Source organism: Zalophus californianus, chromosome 14, assembly GCF_009762305.2.
Source record: "Zalophus californianus isolate mZalCal1 chromosome 14, mZalCal1.pri.v2, whole genome shotgun sequence".
NCBI lineage: Eukaryota > Metazoa > Chordata > Mammalia > Carnivora > Otariidae > Zalophus > Zalophus californianus.
In genome coordinates, this window is record NC_045608.1 from 49993772 (window position 1) to 50000412 (window position 6641).

General features: G+C 43.2%; 1 long non-coding RNA gene across 2 annotated transcripts in view; it reads left to right on the forward strand.

Annotated features, from left to right (window-relative positions):
- Window positions 1-5376, forward strand: part of LOC113913036 — a 32235-nt gene extending 26859 nt beyond the window's left edge. Inside the window, exons 3-4 of one of the 2 annotated variants that reach the window (XR_003517073.1) lie at window positions 2093-2157; window positions 4617-5376. This is a non-coding gene — a long non-coding RNA (uncharacterized LOC113913036). Of the gene's footprint in view, window positions 1-2092; window positions 2158-4396; window positions 4577-4616 lie in introns of those variants that run through there. The other variant, XR_003517074.1, reaches the window with a different exon arrangement.
- Window positions 5377-6641: the final 1265 nt, after the last annotated feature.

Consider the following 6641-nt stretch of genomic DNA (forward strand, 5'->3'; position numbering starts at 1 on the left):
GGGTAGTTTCAATGGATGCATGACAGTTCAGATAGATGGCTGACTGGATTTTTTCCTTTCTCTCTTAACATTGGAAAATATTATTCCATATCCATTGGTACTGTTGAGGATTCTAAAATCAATTTTATTGTTGGATTTTGTTTTTTGTTTTTCGCTTTTGTAGGTAAATTTTTCTTCTCTTGCTGATTTTAAGATCTTCCCTTTCTTTGATAATATGTGGTTTTCCAAGATTTCTTTTCTCTCTGTGCCTCTCTTCCTTCCTTCCTTCCTTGGGTATGGTTTCCCTAATCTGTGAGTTCATGTCCTTCATTAGGTGTTGGAACATTCTCTGCCATTATCTTTTCAAATATTGCTTCACCCCTTTACTTTCTGTTCTTATTCTTGCTATTCAGGGAGATATTTTCTTTCTTTTTAAGATTTATTCATTTGCGGGGGAGGAGCAAAGGGAGAAGGAGAGAATCTCAAGCAGACTCCCCAACATGGGGCTTGATGCAGGGCTCAACTCCATGACTCTGAGATCATAACCAGAGCTGAAATCAAGAGTTGGATGCTCAACCGACTGAGCCACCCAGGCACCCCTCAGGGAGATATTTTCTACCTCTTTGTCTCACTGGGCCACATTTTTCAAATCTACCTTCTAGTTCCTTGCTCCTCAAGTGTGGGCATCACCTGAGAACTTACTAGAAATGCGGTCTTTTGGGTCCCACTCCAGACCTAGAGAATCAGGACCTGAATTTAACTAGCTCCCTAGGTCATTGCCCTGTACATTGAAGGCTGAAAGGCATGGCTCTGATTCACTCAGTCCCTTTCTTCACGTGTGTCTAATGTGCTGCTAACCTCATTTATTAATATTATCATTGTAATGAGTGCATTGTTTAATTTATAGACTTCTTTTGGTCTTTTTCCAACTTTTTTGATCATATTTATAGTCTCTCCTTAGTTCTGCTTTCCCTCCCTTTTAAACTTTTTTTACATTTTTAAAATTCTATGTGTTTCATAATTATTATATCATCTAAAGTCCTTGGGGGGCCACAATGGCTCATTTACTTGTGTGTTCAATGACTTTGGACTATGAATTTATATTTGACTGATATGACTCTGGATTTGGAGGACACTGGGCTGATAGACTATTCTTTCAGTATGAATCTGGGTTCCTCTAAGTGCCCTTGGACATGACAATTGAAGCCCACTTGAAATTACTTTCTTGTCTCAAGATTTTTCATAGCACCAAAATAGGGTTATTTAATCTCCAAACTTGTGTGAGGGGCTCATGCCTGATTATAAATCCTTTGGGACAGACAAGTATCGCTGTCATTTGCCTTAGCCAGGAGGCAATTTTTTCTCACCACCCCCTCCCTGAGGATGTGGCCCTATGAGGGTCCTAGCTTTCTGCGATATCTCATTCCTAACTCTCTCTGCCGCAAAGGTCCAAAACCTTGTCGCTTGGCCTCACCAGCTGGCGATGCCGATGGCTTCAGGTTCCTCATGCAGATAAATATGCTAAGAGCAACTGCAGCTTTGCTTGTCATTCTGATCTTTAGCTCCTTCAGTTTTTGTCCAGAGATCTATCTTAATATCTCCTGAGCTCGAGGGGAGAGGGGGGAAGAGGAGAGGAAAAAGTGAGAGGTAAAGGGAAACAGGAACAAGCAGGGGGGAAACGAGAGGAGAAAGAGAATGCAGGAGGGAAATAAAGGCAAGGGGGAGGAAGAAAGGTTTAAAGAAGGAGGAGGGTATATTTATTCATCCAGCCTCAGTTATTTTGTAACAGACTGGATTTTCCATTTTTACCATATTGTCCAACACTCTGCAGGAACCCTACATTTTACAGAATTTATCTCTATCATTGGACCACATGCTCTTTCACCTTTGGGCCTTTGCTCATGTCTGCTTGGAACAGTCTGTCCTTGTTTAATTTCCCCAGCTTCCCTTTACCTGGTTTATGGATCTTTCAGACGCAAGTTAAGAAAGCTCCAAAAGAACAATGGTTTAATCAATAAGTAGATTTAATTAGCTCACCTGGCAGAAAACCTGGACATAAAATATCCAGCAAGCCAGTGATGTCAAGGTTTGTGTCTTCCCCTCCTGCCACCAGATAGCTGGAACAGCTCCAGTCACCAGACCTCACACCAATGTCGCAAGCAAGAAGGAAAAGCAGAGGTAAACACTTTCTCCTCCTCTTGATCAGCCCCACCAGCATGTACCCCTTTCTATCTTCTCAGTCAGAACACTCCCACCTTGTGTCCCGGGCTTCAGGAAAATGAGCATGTGGCCCAGTGAGCATGGATAATTGTGACTAACGCTAAGCATGCACAGCCTTCCCTTCCCTGATTTCAGATCATCTCCATCCACTACCTGAACAAAAAAGTGAGATTCACTTAGAAAGGCACATTGTCAAGCACGGAAAGTGTCTTCTTCCCCTTGGAAGCTCACTGAGGTCTTCATTAAATTGTTAGTATCCCAATATATGTCAGTCCTCCTGTTACACTCTATTCACGGCACTAAATTAGGTCCCCTTGTAACTTGCTTTGGGGACCTTCTTCTTACCTTGTTGGAGCACCCCTCACACTTGACACGATTTGTGTGATGTCTGCCTTCCCTGCTCTATTGTAAACTCTGTAAGGGCAAAGGTCATGACCATTTTTATTCAACTCTTAATCCACATAACAAACATCGAACATATATTTGTTGAAAAAAAAATAGAACAATAGAAGCCAAATATAATAGGTCTCTACCCATAATTTTATTCCCGAACTCTCCTCTGAGAATCAAACCCAAATGTACAGTAGTCTACTAGACATCTCCATTCTGGGATTTTAATATAGTCCTAAGGTAAAATTCTCTTGGAGTACAATTTTATGATGGGGTTAGCTTCTAAAGTAAGGACAGAGGCCATAATCCAATGCAGACAAAAGTGCCCTTAGGAATACATGAAGCACATTGATACTCAGAGACATGGTCTCTCAAGCAGACCAACACAGCATCTAAGGCTTACTATGAAACTTCGTATATAGCAGGTACCAAAACCAATAATTGGTTATTGAATATATGAAGTTAGAGGTTTGGATGTGGTCAGGTCAGCAGGGCACACCAGAGAAAAATAATTGTGTGGCCCAAAAGGAAGCATTCCAAATTCCTCATGCCTTCTAATCATGCCCGTCTAGAAAAAAGCTCTCATCAAACCTAAAATGCTGATTTAAATCCTAATTATGCATTTACTAAACCCAACAACACAACATGGATATTTCTTGGTTTTTTTTCTTTGGACTTAAACGATACATTCTCCATTAAACAATTAGAGATGCAAACCACTACAACAAAGCTGCTTCCAGGAAAACAAATACTCAGGGACAACCTGTCAATTTTGGAGACTTGTATTTAACTATGAATGTTGCCTTCTATTACTGGAAACCACTTGAGGATCCTCTAAAGTGGTCACTTAAGAAGAGGGCCCTTCCTCTTAGAAACAAGTCTGTGATTCCTAACTCTTCAAGGTTCTCTTGAAAGACTTTGACCAAGCCCCTAAGTGTTTTCCTGGTTATGGCATAGAGGGCAGAAGATATGGCAAAACATCATTGACCTGACCCTGGAAGCTGGGACGTCAGGAGGAGCATCTTGTATTTATCCAAAATGACTAAGTTGCCCTCATGGGATTCTTTTATTCAATAGATTTAAGCGCCAGCATTTTTCCAGGCACCGGGTCTGGGGAGACAAAAAGAATAAATGGGTACAAGAGTATATTACTCTCTAGTGGAGAAGAAAGAAAATAACCTTATGGGTTATAACAGACTTTGCAGGATATGCACAGAGATAGGCATATACAAACATTGTAGCAAAAAAAGAGAGGTAACCACGGCATACCAGCAGCATGAAAGAAAGAATTTTTCATTTCTTTCCCTGTTTCTACCTTCATCTGAAGATATTTCTTCCCAAAAAATGTCTAAGATGTCTATCCTCAAACACAGATAAGAGTCGGATGATGACCACTGTCGGGCCTACCATGTAAGAATGCTGTGGGTGTACACTGTACAAAGGTGGCCATTCCAATCATGGCCATATCCTGACCTAGACAGGTAGGGAGGCTGTGTCCTAACCGTATTCAGGGGTGTCTCAAGTCACTTCTTTCCTGGGCTTCTACTTGCAAAGCCTAATTCCTGTCATCCAGTTAGACTCCCCATCTAATAGGGTCGCTTCACCAGGAAGTCAGCCCATTCCACCTCCTCAGCCCCTCCACGCCTGTCCTGCCCAGGCTGTTAGCGGTCTAGAATGTCCTGGGTATGTGTGGGCAGGCACGGATACAGGCACATGTGTGCGTCCGGCAAGTATCACTGTGAGGCTCCGGGAAAAGTGCCCCGCGCACAGAGATATTCAAGATATGCTAATTTTTTAATCCTTACAGACCAAGAAACTACTTGTAATTCTCAAATCGGTACCAGCAGCTGCCATGGGCCCGCTTCACTTTCACACAAAACAAAACAAACGAGAAAGCACGTATCTTTCCTTTGGCTTTGTGTAAGCTCCTTGACAAAAGATAATGACAAGATGGCCGAGAATTCGGCATCTGACCAGCACCGCATGTTATGCTGTCCGCACTAAAACCCTTTGATCTGCCCCTGCAGCTGCTCTTTCCAGAGCTCAGCACGACACTGAGGAACTCCTGGGCAGCCAGAACTTTCACTCTTGGAAAGCCACGTCCTTCCTGATGGCAGCCTGCCAGGCTGGTTCAGCAGCTTCCGCGGCTTCCCAGCTGCCCACAACTCTGTTCCAAGCCGGGCAGCCCCACGCCTTCCCAGTGCTCCTCTCCCTGCCCTGCCTGCGACTGCAGCCCGGGGGGCGATTCACTGCGCTGCAAGGAGCCACAACAACTCTTTTGGCATATTTCTTGTTGCTTATCCCTCTAGGGGCCTGGGGGCCGGGGCGGGGGGGCGTTAAACTGGCACAGGTAAAAATGAGAGTTTTGTTTTACAAGCATCTTTGTAGGATGCAGGATTTCTGTCTTCCGAGGGACCTCCCTTGACACAAAATCCTTAAAACACCAACCAAGGAAACAACAGTGTGTAATTTTATGAATCCCTCAAACGCATATAATAAAAGATTGGGAACAGGTGACCTTTGCCACCTAAAGCAAGAATAATCTTCATGACTCAGAGGACTACCTCATCCCAATCCTGACCCTGGATCCTCAGTGATCAGAAACCCCAATCCACATCAATTGCGCAGCACTGGAAAATGGGAGAAAGGAGAAGAGTATCACCCATGACCTGGATTAGGAAGATCTTAAGCCACCTTGCTTCTCTGATTTCAGGATGGCTACTGCTGCATGAGCTGCCCGCAATAGCAAAAGTATTTGAAAAACTATCCCTTTAAGGTACAATTGATTTAGCCATAAATAAATCCTGGAGGGAACGTTCTGCTCTCTGCCAGGACGGCCAGTGCGCACGATGTGCATGTTCTTTCACACAGCGATATTTGATAGACCCCGGCATTGGCTGGAAAATGTAATTTGCTCAGTGAAGCATGCCCATCCCTTCCCCCTGATTACTTCCTGTTCCTTTAACAAATGCACCAGCCCCTTGCCACTCAATATCCATCGGGGCTTATCTTATCCTGATAGCAAATATTTATCAGATCAGTGATTATTTTTGTTATAAAGCAAATACACAGGCCATGTTGCTTCAATTACAGAAATTATATCTCCCTCCCCCCCGTAATTCCTAATTGAGTAATTAGAAGGCTTACAGGGTTCATTGAGACTTTCCTGAATGCAAACGATGCAATACTCCCCTGTGAACCGTTTTTCTTGATATTTCTACTATGAGCAAAGGTTAATCTAGATCAGCAAAGTTTCAACTGAAAGGACATTTGTGCTCATCAATGTTACCACTCTGGTGAGTCTGGTTTTCTTTTCTTTCTTTTTTTTTTTTAAGATTTATTTATTTATTTATTTATTTATTTGACAGAGAGAGAGAGAGACAGCGAGAGAGGAGACAGAAGCGGGGGGGGGTGGGAGAAGGAGAAGCAGACTCCCCACTAAGCAGGGAGCCCAACGACTGAGCCACCCAGGCACCCCCCGGTGAGTCTGGTTTTCATCAAGAGCTTTAAAATGAGCAGCGCTGGGTTTTCTAAAAACATCAAAATGTATTGACGGGCACTATCTCTGAGTGGGTCAGGGATAGAAGTGAGTTTCCGTTCCCCTGACCGCCACTGTTCTTTCGCTTGCTGCTCCTACCTTAGGTTCTAGTTCTGAAGGTTTGCGTCCCGTAGGCAAAGGGACTAGCCATTCTTAACTCCACAGGAGTGGAGTACAGTTGGGTTCCTTCAAATAGATAACAAGTGCAAATGATGATAATTCCTCTAGATTCAAATTTAATCTTTGCTGTATATTAAGTGCATGATGAACACAATTCTTTGCTGCTCCAACTGGAGACCGGAGTATCTCTGCAAAGCCCTAGAAAAATGTCAATAATATATAATGGTCCATGAAGAGCACCTGTTTTCAGGAAGGAGCAAGAGAAAAAGATACAAACTGTGACATAAATTGCCCCCATCAAATCCTCAGAAATTCAGTGCATCAGGGTAGACAATTTCTGTTACTATCTTCTGCTAAGGAATATTGTAAGAAACAAATTTGGGGGGCGCCTGGG